Raw genomic sequence first — 16,078 nt, 5'->3', positions numbered from 1 at the left:
ACATAGAGTATATAGTGCAGGGGTCAGGAGTATGTAATGTACAACATAGAGTATATAGTGCAGGGGTCAGGAGTATGTAATGTACAACATAGAGTATATAGTGATGGGTCAGGACTCATGATATTGGTATTCAGTAATCAGTGGCGGATGAAATGTTTACAGGAGACAAGTTGCAGAGATCCCACACCGCTGCCTCCCATCTCCTGAGACTGCACTCAGTGACTTGGGTCTGAGACTATACAGACATATCCCTCCACCCGGCACAGCCAGCAAATAACAGAGCAAGTAACCCGGGAAAATTCTTCTGTCAGAGATCTCACTAGACCCGGGCATGGGGCAGAAGACCCAAGGTACATACCCCAGGTGTCTAGGTCAAGCAAACCCTATGGTGAAAATCAACATTTTGCTGCCAGCTGAACCCCAGAATCTCCATAAATCCAGTCTAGAGATATAAATTGTGTCTGCAGCACAGAGAAGGAAGATTATCCGAGAGAAATACAGGAATACAGGATGGGGAACACAGCTCAGGAAAGTGACCAGGGGATTACAGGCTGATATCACCCAGTCCCCGCCCTACTCTGGACCAATCAGTGAGCAGTATGGGTGGAGGAATGGATTTAGTGTTAATGACCCACCTGTGCTGATCTCTGTAGGAGTGTCCTCCTCTATAAATGTCCCCGTTATTCCATCCTCCTCCATAGACTGCTGATCATCCCTCACATACGTCTCTTCTTCTTCTGATTTCACCTCAAATTCTATATCGATTGGATCTCCACTCTAAACCAAGAGAATGAGAGAGAATATCATCTGTAAGATATAAACTTACATACAAAATCCACACATCGGGCCAGATTCACAAAGGTTAGCGGATCTTTAGATCCGTGTAACCTATGTGAATTAAGATCCGCCCTCGCAAGTTTGTGAGGAAAGTGTCAAATTCACAACACACTTACCTCCAAACTTGCGACAGCGGATCCTAACTCCCCCAACGGAATTCAAATTCCGCGGCTAGGGGAGTGTCATATTTAAATCAGGCGCGCTCCCGCGCCGATTTAAATACGCATGCGTCGTCCGGGGAATTTCCCGGCGTGCATTGCTCCCACTGACGTCAATAGGACGTCAGTGGTTGCGACGTGAGCGGGACTTGCGACGCGCGTGTTCGTGAATCGGCGTACGCAAACGACGTAGGAAATTTCAAAATCGAAGCGGGAACGACGGCCATACTTAACAATACTTACCCCTGCTTTTAGAAAGGGTAAGTATACGACGGAAAACCGCTACGGAAACGACGTAAGAACACAGCGTCGGGTCCGCGTACGTTCGTGAATTTCGCTGATTTACATATTATTCAGTGTAAATCAGCGGGAACGCCCCCGGCGCCATTTTTAAATAAAAAAAAAGATCCGACAGTGTAACACAGTGTGACACTGTCGGATCTCAGCCCTATCTATGCGTAACTGGTTCTATGAATCAGGTGCATAGATAGGACCAGAAAAAATCCGAGATACGATGGTGTATCTGAGATACTCCATCGTATCTCTTTTGTGAATCTGGCCCATCATCTCCACCAGTCCATGTTCTGGATGCTCCGCCCCACCGACCTTGTAACAGTGGGGGATGGTGTGACCTTCCTGTGTGGAATCCCGGGAATACAGAGGACGGGGACATCTCTCTGGGGGGTTCCTGGTATTAGGTGGCTCCATCATATCCTTGTGTCCTTCTGAAAACTCCTCCATCACTCCATACTCCTCATCCTCCTCTTTATACTCTTCTTTAACATCAATATTATCATCCCCGAGGTTTCCACTCTGAATATATAATAAAACATTCATTATAATAAACATGTTTGTGTATAAATCATAACCACCAATAATTGTTCCTCATCTACCTGATGATGGTGGGGGATGGGGTGTTCTTCCTCCATCACCCCATCCTCATCATCCTCCTCTTTTATCTCTTCTTTAACCTCAACTTTAGGATCTCTCAGGTTTCCACTCTGAATATAGAATAAAAATGACATCAATGGTAACAATGCAGATAATGTACAGATCCTAATGATACTATCAGTGATTGTTCCTCATCTACCTGATGATGGTGGGGGATGGTGTGACCTTCCTGTGTGGAATCCCGGGAATACAGAGGACGGGGACATCTCTCTGGTGGGTTCCCATTACTGGATCCATCTGTAGGAAACACACACACTGACTGAATACATTGTTTCTATGTGTTTATCAGATGATGGGGGATCTAGGTGGAGCCTCCGTACTGCTCTCTCCTTTACAATAAAGTCTCCTCTTACCCGGTGATGTGAGGAGCGGCTGATTGTCCATCATGACGTCCTTGTAGAGATCCTTGTGTCCTTCTAAATACTCCTACATAGGGAAATAGACAGTGACATCACCTGATACTTACAAAGATAAAGTCATCATCCAGACACATCCCTTGTGCTGAACCTTCACAGACATCAGGAATAGTTATTTCCTCCTCCATAAAGATTATAAAATCAAACACACGTATCATAAATCCACCTCTAAAAAAAAAAAAAAACCCAACCCGTATTATCGGATAATCTGTTAGTATAAACTGAAATGAAGAGAATGTTCCGGCCTTGTAAGTGGAGGAATGTTCTGACCCTGAAGGGGTTAATCTAGGTCTCCACACTATATATGTGTGTATCATCATCTGCTGGAGATAAAAGACGTCACAGTGACTATGGAGGAAGAGGACGGACATGAGGGGGTTACTGGGTGTAAATAGAAGATAAGATCTTATTACCTCCTCTGCTGCTTCTTCCAGTAACATCTCCTCTCTACTGCCTCCCGACTCACCTCTCACCCGCAACTTCCTGTGTGTACCTGACATCACTTCCTGTCTTCCATAGAGACTTCTCTCTATGGTAGAAATGAGAGCACCATCTTGTGGAGCTCAGAGGAACTGCAGCCCAGAGAAACGTCTTTTTTATGAAAGTGCGGTAAAATACCGCTATTCAGTTCTCAGGCACTCTCAGGGGAGATCGTTCTCCTCTGAGTGCCTGTTTATGAAGCTTTGTAGATTGATTCTCATGTTGAGATGAGGAGCGATCTACAAACGGCTGGAAACTCCTGAGAACTGCTTCTCTTACTGTAATTTTGCGTGATGTAGCGGGATGACTTTTTTTTGTTCAGTACATTTTTATTGAAGGGAAAAAAGACAAATGACAAAAATAAACACGACCACAAAGCACAATCCATAAGTAAACACGCATATATAACTTACATGACTTTAAGAGTGCACTGGCGGACTGATAAGAGCAACAAGTCCAGGAACATGTAGCTCCCAAAACCCCATATTCTGAAGGACAACAAACAGATCATAACCTTAGTCCGCCCTTCACACCACATAAGAAAAAAAAATACTCATGGGAAGTAACATAAATAAGAAAAGAGAAACAAAAAAAAAGAAAAGACAAGAATAAAGAGTGGGAAAAAAGAGAGGGGGCGTGGGAAGGGATCCTGTGTCGGAAAAAGAAAAGGCAAGCGGACAAACAAACAACCCCTAGGCATAGCATATCATCACATATATAATATATTTGAAAGCAAACCAACCGGACCATATTTTCCGGAACAGATTAGATTTGTTCCTGAGAGAATAAGTAAGATCCTCCATGTAATAAATACGATCCACTTCCACCAGCCAACAGTCTGCTTCCAAAATCGCGGAATAAGAGACTTTGCAGCATTCAGTAAATGAGGTGTTAATGATTTTGTATATGATCAGATTGGTTCAGCAGTACAGTGCAACAAAAGTACCCAAGGGTCCCCTGGAGTTTCAAAGCCCTGAATTTCCTTCATCCAATGCAAAACTGACGACCAGAATGGGCGAATATGTGTGCAGTGCCACCAAACATGCGCATGTGTTGCATGTTCACCACATCCACGCCAACAAAGCGGAGAAGACAGGGGAAAAGCTTTGTGGAGCACCACCGGGGTGTAGTGCCACCTAGTTAGCAGTTTGTAGTTAACTTCAGCAATTTTAGAAGAGAGGGAGGACGTATGTGCAAGAAGAAAAAGAGAGAGTTCCCTGTGAAGATCTTTCTCCCAATTGAGCAAACAATTTGGGGTTTCCTTTCTAGACATATAGTGTAAAGCTTTATAAAAGAACGAGAGGGGTCTCTCTACCGGTTGATCTTCAACAAAAGCAGATTCTATACCTGAGTTAAGTCCTCGATGCCCCGGAGGGGTTTTGGCAGAGAGCGGACAAAGGCCACCAGCTGGCGATACTTCCACAGGGTCATAGGTGTAATATGAGAAGATTCCACAAGGTCTGATAAGGGGTAGTGTTGCTCACGGATATTCGCATTGCGAATATTCGACTCGAATATAGCATATTCGAGAAATCGCGCTATATTTCGAATTTCGCGGTGAATATTCGCAATTCCGAATATTCGATTTTTTACAATTTTTTTTTTAGAACAGATCACATCCTAGATATCTTCATCGACGTCTAAAAGCATTGCTGGTATGATTAGAGACCCTGGGCCGAGTAGCTGAAGCGTTCATTGAATTTTGCCGAAAAATCGCAATGCGATTATTCGGCAATCGCAATATCGCGCGATTAATTTCTTCGCCCCTATCTTCCGCATCAGAGCGATTTTTACAGTTTCATTTTTAAAACAGATCACATCCTAGTGATCTCCATAGACGTCTAAAAGCATTGCTGGTATGATTAGAGACCTTGGGCCGAGTAGCTGAAGCGATCATTTTATATTGCCGAATATTCGCGATGCGAATATTCGGCAATAGGAATATTGCGCGATTATTTTCTCCGCCCTTTTGCATCAGAGCCAATCAGAGTTCTCCTTCCACACTCGTCAGAGGTTAGCAACCAATAGGAACCTGCCTGCACGGACATTATATAAGGTCACTTTCCAGCACCATTTCATTGCAGATTCAGAAGCTGGCTAGAGAGTGTGGAGGCTGTTTCTGTGTTCCTGTGTCTTTGTTCCTGATTGATTTATATCATCATCAGCATAGTGCTGCATTGCTATTTAGTGATTCCAGTGCATCTTTTCCAGTATATCAACTGCTTTTTTCAAAGCAATAGACCCAAGAGCTTTTTTCAAAGCTACGTTTTGTGCTGTTTTGTGCTGTTTTGTTCATCTTGTGTTACTGTTTGATCTTGCATCTTTGCTGTTCAGTGATATTTGCTAGTGATTTCAGTGCACATTTTGCTGAGCTTTCTAAAAGAGCTTTTCTAAAAGCTAAGTTTTGTGTTCAGTTTAGTTAAATTTTGTGTAGTAAGTGTACACACTGTTAGGCCCCATACTCACGACCAAACATGTCTGCTGAAACTGGCCCGCAGGCCAGTTTCAGCAGACATGTTTGGTCGTGTGTGGGCGCGAGCGGGCCGAATTCCAGCAAACATTTGCCCGCCGGGCCTTTTCCCAGCAGACAAATATTCCTGGACTTGTTTTAAAACAGCCCGCTGGAATTCAGCCCGCTCGGACATGTACGGTCGTCAGTACAGACCTACCGTACATGTCCAGGCGCCCGCCGTCCCTCGCATGCGTCGAATGACTTCGACGCATGCGTGGAAGCATTTTAAAGGCGGGCCGCCCACGTCGCCGCGTCATTGTCGCGGCGACACCGCGTCATCGACGCGGCGACACCGCGGACACGCCCCGCGTATTGTTTACGCGCGGACTTCTGTACGATGGTGTGTACAACCATCGTACAGAAGCCCTCTGGCAGACATGTATGGTGAAAACGGTCCGACGGACCGCTTTCACCATACATGTTTGTCCGTGTGTACCCGGCCTTAGTGTACATTTATTTCATCTAGCTTAGCTTAGTGTGTGTTTAGTGTCTGTGTTTTGTGTTTAAAAAAAAAAAAAAAAAAAGTTAGTGTTTGTTTAGTGCTTTTTTTTTTTTCTTTAATTTTGTAGTCCTTGTCTTTGGTGTACTACTTTTCTTATAGTTTAGTAGCTGTCTGTGTACGTCTTTGTCTGCGTGCCTGTCTTGTAAAAAAAACACATAAAAACACATTTTCCTCACATTTTCCCCCCCCAATAAAGTTTACCCCCCCCCACACACATCAGCAATCATGAGCGGCATCCGTGGCCGTGGCAGCAGGGGTAGGGGAGTTACTCCCAGTACTGGGTCGCTGCCAGCACGGGGTACCTCTCGTGCCCCTACTAGTGGTAGAAGATCGGGTGCAAGGGGAGTCCGCCTGATCCGGGAGTTCTTCCCATCGGGCAGCCGCCCGATATTGCCATCTCAGGCTGAAGTAGTGGTGGACTACATGGGGCACAGCAGTGCCACTGAGTCGTCGGTCCCGACTCACAGTAGTACCACCATTACACCGGTGCCTGTAGTACCCCCCCCCCAGCCCCCAAGAGTCCAGCATCTTACTGTTCGACAGCGACAGTGAGAGGGATATCTTGGGGGAGGCCATGCATCAGGCAGACCTCCAGCTCTGTCCTGATGGTCAGGACCTTTTTGAAGGGATGGATGAGGAGGATGGGATACCTGCTGGCAGTATCCCAGAGACATCCCTTCAAACTGGTGCTGCTGTTTTGGTGCAGGAAACAGCAGCACCTAGTCAGACCCAGGCGTGGGTGAGGGGACAGCGGAGCCAGGCTAGAGGCTCCATGTCAGTTGGTTCCCTCAGACCAACACATCTCAGCCCTTGGTCTGACATCTCTGGGGGCGAAGAGGGTGACCCATCATGGTTGCCATCTGACGCGTCGGCTCACTACGTCAGTGGTGACGGGGAAGGTAGGCACCCTGGTGAAACGGTGCGCCAGGTCACCACCAGGGAGACCATCGTCAGGGTCTCCACTGGTGATGGCAGCAGGAGGTGTCAGGAGGAGCAGCAGCAGCAGCAGCAGCAGCAGGCAGCTCCACCTGTGCGCACCGAGTCCCAGCAGGTGCAAGTAAGCGTCACCCCATCTGACAGGAGGGCGGTGCTGAAGTCACCTGTCTGGAACTACTTTACCCTGGTGGCAGACAACCCTACCGTGGCCATCTGCCGGATTTGTAAAGTGAGGGTGAAGAGAGGGAAGTGTTTGGCTCGGGTGGGTACCACAGCCCTGAACCAGCACCTGAGGATAAACCACTGGGCGGTGTTTGACGAGATGAAGCGTGGTGGTGGTAGCAGCGCCACCACCACAAGTGAGCAGGGTACAGCAGCCCCTGTCACATCTTCATCTCTTTCCAGCAGGTCATGCCCCCCCCGCTCCCTCTAGTAGAGGTACTGGTACCGGCAGCCAGACCTCTACTTCCACAGGACCCTCCGCGTCTGTGTCCCGCACTGCCGTCCGGCGCCAGGCGTCAATTTCAGACGCCTTTGACCGCACCACTCCCTTCCCCCCTGGAGACCGACGTGTGCGTTCCCTCAATGGGCTCCTGGCAAGGGTTATTGCCCAACATCTGCTGCCCTTCAACATAGTTGACAGCAACCCCTTCAGGCAGATGTTGGAGCAGGCCCAACCCCAATGGCGTGTCCCCAGCCGCCATTTCTTTGCCAGGACTGGTGTCCCTGCCCTACACCAGCACATTGTGCAGAATGTAACCCTGTCGCTGGATCACGCTGTCAGCGACAGGGTTCATCTGACAATGGATGGCTGGACCAGCAGGCATGGGCAGGGGCGCTACATCAGCTTCACGGCCCATTGGGTTTCCCTCCGAGGCGTCGGTGAGGGATCGGCGGCAACCGATCTTGTGGTGCCGCCCCGGGGTGTCCAGGGGAGAACTGCTGGTCTCCCTCAAGCCACTGTCTCCGCAGCTGCTGAGCCTCCCAGCAAGCGCCCCCGTAGCTACTCAAGTGTGGGGCACGTGCGCTGTCAGGCCGTGCTCCAGCTTGTTAGTTTAGGGGACCGGAGACACACTGGACAAGAAGTGCTGAAAGCACTTCAGGCTCAGGTCCAGAAGTGGCTGACACCCCGAAGGCTCCAGGCAGGTATGGTTGTCTGCGATAACGGCAGCAACCTACTCGCCGCCCTCAGTGCTGGCAGTCTGACCCACGTGCCCTGTCTGGCACATGTCCTCAACCTGGTGGTGCAGAAGTTCCTGCGCACTTATCCCGGGTTGAGTGACATTGTGGCAAAGGCGCGTAGGATTGCCAGCCACTTCAGGCGCTCCCCAACCGCTACCGCGTCCCTGTCCGAGTTGTAGCGGAACTACAGTCTGCCCCTTCACAGGCTGATTGTGGACAGTGTGACGCAGTGGAACTCCACCCTCCACATGCTGAAGAGGTTGTGGGAGCAGCGAAGGGCGGTGAGGGAGTACCTGATGGACCTACGCACTGAGAGGGCTTCACCACAACTCCCTTTCATCGCCTGTGCGGAGTGGGGGCAGATACAGCAGGTCTGCCAAGTGTTGTCCTCCTTCGAGCAGGCGACCAAGATGGTCAGCAGTGAGCATGTCGGCCTCAATAACGTGCTGCCAATACTGTTCATGCTGGAGAGGACAATAGATCGCCTGCTCGAAGCTGGGGAGAGTGCCTTGGTGGAGCAGGAGGAGTCAGCAATGCTCCACCGAGACCAGGGCCAGGACGAGGAGGAGGAGGAGGAGGATGATGATGATGAGGAGGAGGAGGTGGTTGCTGGTGTCATCCCGGAGTCAGGGCCTGGTCAGGAGGGAGAGCCGGTGTTGGGGGCACCGATAGTCCGGGGTTTGGGCATCTCTGAGCGTGACCAGCAGCGCCTCAGGGATGAAGAGTCGGACCTCATTGACCTGGGCAGCAGTGAGGAGTCACAGCGGGCTGTGCTCTTCCCCATGGCTGCCCACATGCTGAGATGCCTCAGGAGGGACCCCCGGGTTAAGACCATCAAGGCGAGGGATGATTTCTGGATGGCCACCCTTTTGGATCCCAGGTGCAAGGGGAAACTGGAGCAGTTCATCCCAGCAAGCCGGAGGCAGCACCGGATGGAGGAACTGCAGGCAGGCATTGTCAGCCGGTTGGAGCAGGCAACTCCCCGGCCTCCAGTTGTCCCCCCTCATCTCACCCAGCAGGTGGCTGCACCCAGCAGCAGCCGAGCAGGGGACCTAATGGATGAGATGAGGATGTTCTTCCAAACCGAGCGACCCAGTACCAGCACCAGCAGCAGTCACCACCAGCGGCTGGCCCACATGGTGGCAGACTACATGGCGTCCGTCGGTGCTTCTGACAGTATGAGCACCGACGACCCCATGGAGTACTGGGTTGCCAGATTGGACACCTGTCGCGAGCTCGCTCAGTATGCGCTGGAGTTATTGTCTTGCCCCCCCTCCAGCGTACTATCTGAGCGGACATTCAGCGCGGCAGGTGGGGTGGTCACGGACAAGAGGACCCGTCTGTCCACAGACTCCGTGGACAGACTCACATTCATAAAGATGAATGAGTCCTGGATCGGCGGTGACTTTCTGGCACCCGTCGTCGGTTCAGGGCGCTGAAGGGTCCCTTGTCATGCATTCCCTGATGGAGCCCCGGACCTGATGTATTTACAGTGCTGAATATAACTATTTTAACACCTGAGAAAATCAATGTTAATATTTGGTACAGTAGGCTTTCTTTGCAATTACAGCGGTCAAACCTTTCTTGTAGTTTTACACCAGCTTTGCACACACTGGAGGAGGGATTTTGGCCCACTCCTCCACACAGATCTTCTCTACATCAGTCAGGTTTCTGGGCTCTCGCTGAGAAACACGGAGTTTGAGCTCCCTCCAAAGATTCTCTATTGGGTTTAGGTCTGGAGACTGGCTAGGCCACGCCAGAACCTTGATATGCTCCTTACAGAGCCAATCCTTGGTTATCCTGGCTGTGTGCTTTGGGTCATTGTCATGTTGGAAGACCCAGCCTCGACCCATCTTCAAAGCTCTAACTCAGGGAAGGAGGTTGTTGCCCAAAATCTCGCAATACATGGCCACGGTCATCCTCTCCTTAATACAGTGCAGTCACCCTGTCCCATGTGCAGAAAAACACCACCAAAGCATGATGCTACCACCCCCATGCTTCACATTAGGGATGGCGTTCTTGGCATGGTACTCATCATTATTCTTCCTCCGAACACGGTTAGTGAAATTATGATCAAAAAGTTATATTATGGTCTCATCTGACCACATGATTTTCTCCCATGACTCCTCTGGATCAGTCAAGACACCTATGTCAGCAGTTATTTCACACCCTATATACTCTTATTAATACTGCTGTTCATCATGGCACCTCCTGCCCAAGTGATATGACTCTGTGTCAACTACTACTGTTAATACTACTACTGCTGCTTCTGCTGCTGCTGCCCAGTCAAGACACCTATGTCAGCAGTTATTTCACACTCTATATACTTCTATTCCTACTGCTGTTCATCATGGCACCTCCTGCCCATGTGATATGACTCTGTATCAACTACTACTGCTGCTTCTGCTGCTGCTGCTGCCCAGTCAAGACACCTATGTCAGCAGTTATTTGACACTCTATATACTCCTATTCCTACTGCTGTTCATCATGGCACCTCCTGCCCATGTGATATGACTCTGTATCAACTACTACTGTTAATACTACTACTGCTGCTTCTGCTGCCCAGTCAAGACACCTATGTCAGCAGTTATTTCACACTCTATATACTTCTATTCCTACTGCTGTTCATCATGGCACCTCCTGCCCATGTGATATGACTCTGTATCAACTACTACTGTTAATACTACTACTGCTGCTTCTGCTGCTGCTGCCGCCCAGTCAATACACCTATGTCAGCAGTTATTTGACACTCTATATACTCCTATTCCTACTGCTGTTCATCATGGCACCTCCTGCCCATGTGATATGACTCTGTATCAACTAGTACTGTTAATACTACTACTGCTGCTTCTGCTGCCCAGTCAAGACACCTATGTCAGCAGTTATTTCACAAACTATATACTCTTAATAATACTGCTGTTCATCATGGCACCTCCTGCCCAAGTGATATGACTCTGTGTCAACTACTACTGTTAATACTACTACTGCTGCTTCTGCTGCTGCTGCCGCCCAGTCAATACACCTATGTCAGCAGTTATTTGACACTCTATATACTCCTATTCCTACTGCTGTTCATCATGGCACCTCCTGCCCATGTGATATGACTCTGTATCAACTACTACTGTTAATACTACTACTGCTGCTTCTGCTGCCCAGTCAAGACACCTATGTCAGCAGTTATTTCACACCCTATATACTCTTATTAATACTGCTGTTCATCATGGCACCTCCTGCCCGAGTGATTTGACACTGTATTGTCAATGTCTACTACTACTATTACAGCTCAGTCAAGACACCTGTGTCCCAATTTTTTGGTACACTATTGACTACTATGACCACTACTGATGCTGTAAAGTATTCCCCAAGTGTTTTTATGCTATGTATTACTATTACCACTACTGCTTGTAAACCATGCCTGTGTGATACTTAGTGGGAATGCTTTAATAAGCATTCCCAGTATGGATACCCGTAAATGTATTAATCTTAATTAGTGTGAATGCTTTAATAAACATTTCCAGTATTGATATACGTAAATTTAGTAATCTTATTATTCCTTACGTTTTTTGGTTCTGCGTAACTTCGGCATACTTTCAGCTATTGAGACCATTCAACTGTAAAAATGTTCGTCTCGTTCAGCTAATGATGGGACTTCTTCAAGTTTTTTTCTACTTTTTACACTTTTATAAATTTTAAGCTTTTAGACCCTTTTTTTTAACATTGAAGTCAATGAGAACATCCTTTTCCCCTTTAAATGAATATGGTACTACAGCGCTACTAATACTAATTAATCAAAGAAAAAATAGAAATAAAAAACTAAATAATACCGCTGCAGACACAAAAAGGGTGTACAAAACCAATAATAGTGAGAAAATAGGTGTGTTGCGCTGATAATAACTTATTTCTGCGTACAAAATTATATAAGAAAGGAGACCCCCTAGTAAACTTAATACAAAAAGGGATCACAAGTGCAAAATAGACAATATTAAATCATCCAGTGAAGTGCCAGTGAAGTGCTAGGAATGAATCCCTATTAGGATCAGCATGCAATCTTCATGGGCAACTGCAGCAAGTCAGTACAACCTCTGTCGCATGGGAAAAAAAGGAGAGAGACACCACAGTCCAATATTCATGGGATAGTTCAAAGTATACAGACTTCACTCCCCTGTAACTTTTCACTTCAAGACAGTGCCGCTCATGTAAAAAAGAGAAAACACAAATATGGTGCAAATAACGTATAAATAGGAAGAAAAACCAATGCAATACAGCGATTGCACTCACGGAAGCCTCGATCACATTAGGCTCTGCTGTAAAGTATAACGAACGCCGCTCAGTGCTTAGACGATCTCCTCAGGTGGATGGTCGCGTCACTCGGCTCCTCCCCCACGCGTATCGTCACTAGACACCCATGAATAAGTCGCGTGTCTAGTGACGATACGCGTGGGGGAGGAGCCGAGTGACGCGACCATCCACCTGAGGAGATCGTCTAAGCACTGAGCGGCGTTCGTTATACTTTACAGCAGAGCCTAATGTGATCGAGGCTTCCGTGAGTGCAATCGCTGTATTGCATTGGTTTTTCTTCCTATTTATACGTTATTTGCACCATATTTGTGTTTTCTCTTTTTTACATGAGCGGCACTGTCTTGAAGTGAAAAGTTACAGGGGAGTGAAGTCTGTATACTTTGAACTATCCCATGAATATTGGACTGTGGTGTCTCTCTCCTTTTTTTCCCATGCGACAGAGGTTGTACTGACTTGCTGCAGTTGCCCATGAAGATTGCATGCTGATCCTAATAGGGATTCATTCCTAGCACTTCACTGGCACTTCACTGGATGATTTAATATTGTCTATTTTGCACTTGTGATCCCTTTTTGTATTAAGTTTACTAGGGGGTCTCCTTTCTTATATAATTTTGTACGCAGAAATAAGTTATTATCAGCGCAACACACCTATTTTCTCATCCTTTTCCCCTTTGAATTCATATGCCCTGCCAAAAGTTTCAGCTACTTCATACTTTCACTTACAGACACTGAAAAAACTTTAAAGCGGTCACAAAATATTTAGCTATCCGGCTGGGACTTTTCAGATCGTTATCGTTTACAATTTTTTGGTGAAAACGCAATTTACGTTTTGCGAATTTTTCACAAAAATGCAATAGGTTATAATGTAATCCTATGGAGGGGATTTAGAGTCTGTCATGTGACCTTAACATTGGAGATCTTTGTAATTAAAAATATCTTTACAAAAAGGGGAAACAAATTGGTCTCACGCCCACAAGATCTACTTTTCATACACAATTTTTATATCAAAACGTAGCTATGCTTGTCTGGTTTATGGCAATGTGACCAATTCTGCGATACGTATTTTAGTTTTAGTTATTGGAGCAACAGCCAGAAATTATGTCTCATAGACTCTCATGTGAAATTATCTAAAAAATGTTGCTGCAGAACTCACAAAGACGCTCTTTTCTAAATCGCAGACATGGCCACATTTTTAAGTTTATCTACATAAATTTCATATCGATGCGTTTACAAGGGCCGTGTATTTCAAACGGTGTAGTCGTTGTATCAATTGCATGTACGTTTGAGGATTTATTAAGCTTTGTTTGGAGGCTTAAATCATGTATTAGATCTGTGAATTAAAAGCGTTTGTAATGTTATTTCTTTCCATAAATAACTTTCCTGACCTCAGTGCAATATTCCTCCTCACTGACCTGGGGGGGAGGGGAAACCTATTGAGGGGGGAGGGGCGACCAGGAAGTCAGCATACTCTATACTTTGCAGATAGAGAAAGAAGCTGTGTGTCCTAAAGATAGTGTAGTGGTTATGGTGAATGTCTTTGGCAAGGGGCTCACCAATTAAGCTATTCAGCATTCCCACTCGCATTTTCCTCAGGAAATGCATTGTCTAGTTATATTATATTTTAATACTCCTGCTGCTGCCTCCATGCTGAGTAAAGCTTCATGACCTCTCTGGCACAGCGGATCCACCAACAGCCTCCGCTACAAGTTACCAGACCGGATCTAAACAGCAAGTGTAACTATAACAATGAACCTTATGTTAAACCCTGTTTTGCGGCATTTATACTGCAACCATTGGGCTGTCTGCAAGAGCTCATCTGCATTCTCTCTCTTTCTTGCTCTCCCTCTCTCTCTCTTTGTATATATATATATATATTGTTGCTTTTGTTATGTTCATTTTTCAACAGTTTATTTTGTGTTCGTCGTGTCTGTGTCGTGTGCTTTAGTTTGTCCTAGGTTAATGTTAAATAAAATAATAGTATAAAATGTTTTTGCTTATTATGAAGTTAAATGTGTTGATGTTGATTTGTTTGATGTGAAGTTAGATGTGTTGAAAAACCTACAACTCTATCTCAAAAAGAAATGAAACATTTCCAAAAAATAAGATTTTTTAATACAAAAATAAATTTAAATATAGCTATCAATGCGTTTCTGAATGCGGTGCAGTTCCGCAATATGACCCGATAGCTGCTGGTCTAGCAGAGCATTTTGTTGGGTGAGGTAGCTCATCTTCCGCTGGTTTTGCAGGATCCTCTGGTGGGTCTTTTCGATGAGTCTGTTCTGCCTCCTCATATCTCTTGATGCTTTTAGGATATAATAAAAAACATTTGGATTTCAAATAACGTTACCAAATAAATAAATATTTTTTTTGCTTATTAATCAATCATTATCATGTGTATACACTTGTTATGTGTCTAACACATCCCGGGAGTGCAGAATTATTAGGCAAATGAGTATTTGGACCACATCATCCTCTTTATGCATGTTGTCTTACTCCAAGCTGTATAGGCTCGAAAGCCTACTACAGATTAGGCATATTAGGTAATGTACATCTCTGTAATGAGAAGGTGTGTGGTCTAATGACATCAACACTCTATATCAGGTGTGCATAATTATTAGTCAATTTCCTTTTCTTTGGCAAAATGGGCCAAAAGAAGGATTTGACAGACTCTGAAAAGTCCAAAATAGAGAGATATCTAGCAGAGGGATGCAGCACTCTTAAAGTTGCAAAGCTTCTGAAGCGTGATCATCAAACAAAAGAAGCGTGTGGAAAAACAAAGGTGCAAAATAACTGCCCATGAACTGAGAAAAGTTAAGCGTGCAGCTGCCAAGATGCCACTTGCCACAAGATTGGCCATATTTCAGAGCTGCAACATCACTGGGGTGCCCAAAAGCACAAGGTGTGCAATACCCAGAGACATGGCCAAGGTAAGAAAGGCTGAAAGACGATGACCACTGAACAAGACACACAAGCTGCAACGTCAAGACTGTGCCAATAAATATCTCAAGAAAGATTTTTCTAAGGTTTTATGGACTGCTGAAATGAGAGTGAGTCTTGATGGGCCAGATGGAAGAGCCCGTGGCTGGATTGGTAAAGGGCAGGGAGCTCCAGTCCGACTCAGACGCCAGCAAGGTGGTGGTGGAGTACTGGTTTGGGCTGGTATCATCAAAGATGAGCTTGTGGGGCCTTTTCGGATTGAGGATGGAGTCAAGCTCAACTCCCAGTCCTACTGCCAGATTATGGAAGAGACCTTCTTCAAGCAGTGGTACAGGAAAAAGTCACCATCCTTCAAGAAAAACATGATTTTCATGCAGGACAATGCTCCATCACACGTGTCAAAGTACTCCACAGCGTGGCTGGCAAGAAAGGGTATTAAATAAAAAAAAGTAATGACATGGCCTCCTTGTTCACCTGATCTGAACCCCATTGAGAACCTGTGGTCCATCATCAAATGTGGGATTTACAAGGAGGGAAAACAGTACACCTCTCTGAACAGTGTCTGGGAGGCTGTGGTTGCTGCTGCACGCAATGTTGATGGTGAACAGATCAAAACACTGACAGAATCCATGGATGTCAGGCTTTTGAGTGTCCTTGCAAAGAAAGGTGGCTATATTGGTCACTGATTTGTTTTGTTTTTAAATGTCAGAAATGTGTATTTGTGAATGTTGAGATGTTATATTGGTTTCACTGTTAAAAATAAATCATTGAAATGGCTATCTATTTATTTTTTGGTTAAGTTGCCTAATAATTCTGCACAGTAATAGTAGTCACCTGCACACACAGATATCCCCCGAAAATAACTAAC

This window comes from Rana temporaria, assembly GCF_905171775.1.
Source record: "Rana temporaria chromosome 4 unlocalized genomic scaffold, aRanTem1.1 chr4d, whole genome shotgun sequence".
Lineage (NCBI taxonomy): Eukaryota > Metazoa > Chordata > Amphibia > Anura > Ranidae > Rana > Rana temporaria.
Note: the sequence above shows the minus strand (reverse complement) of the source record.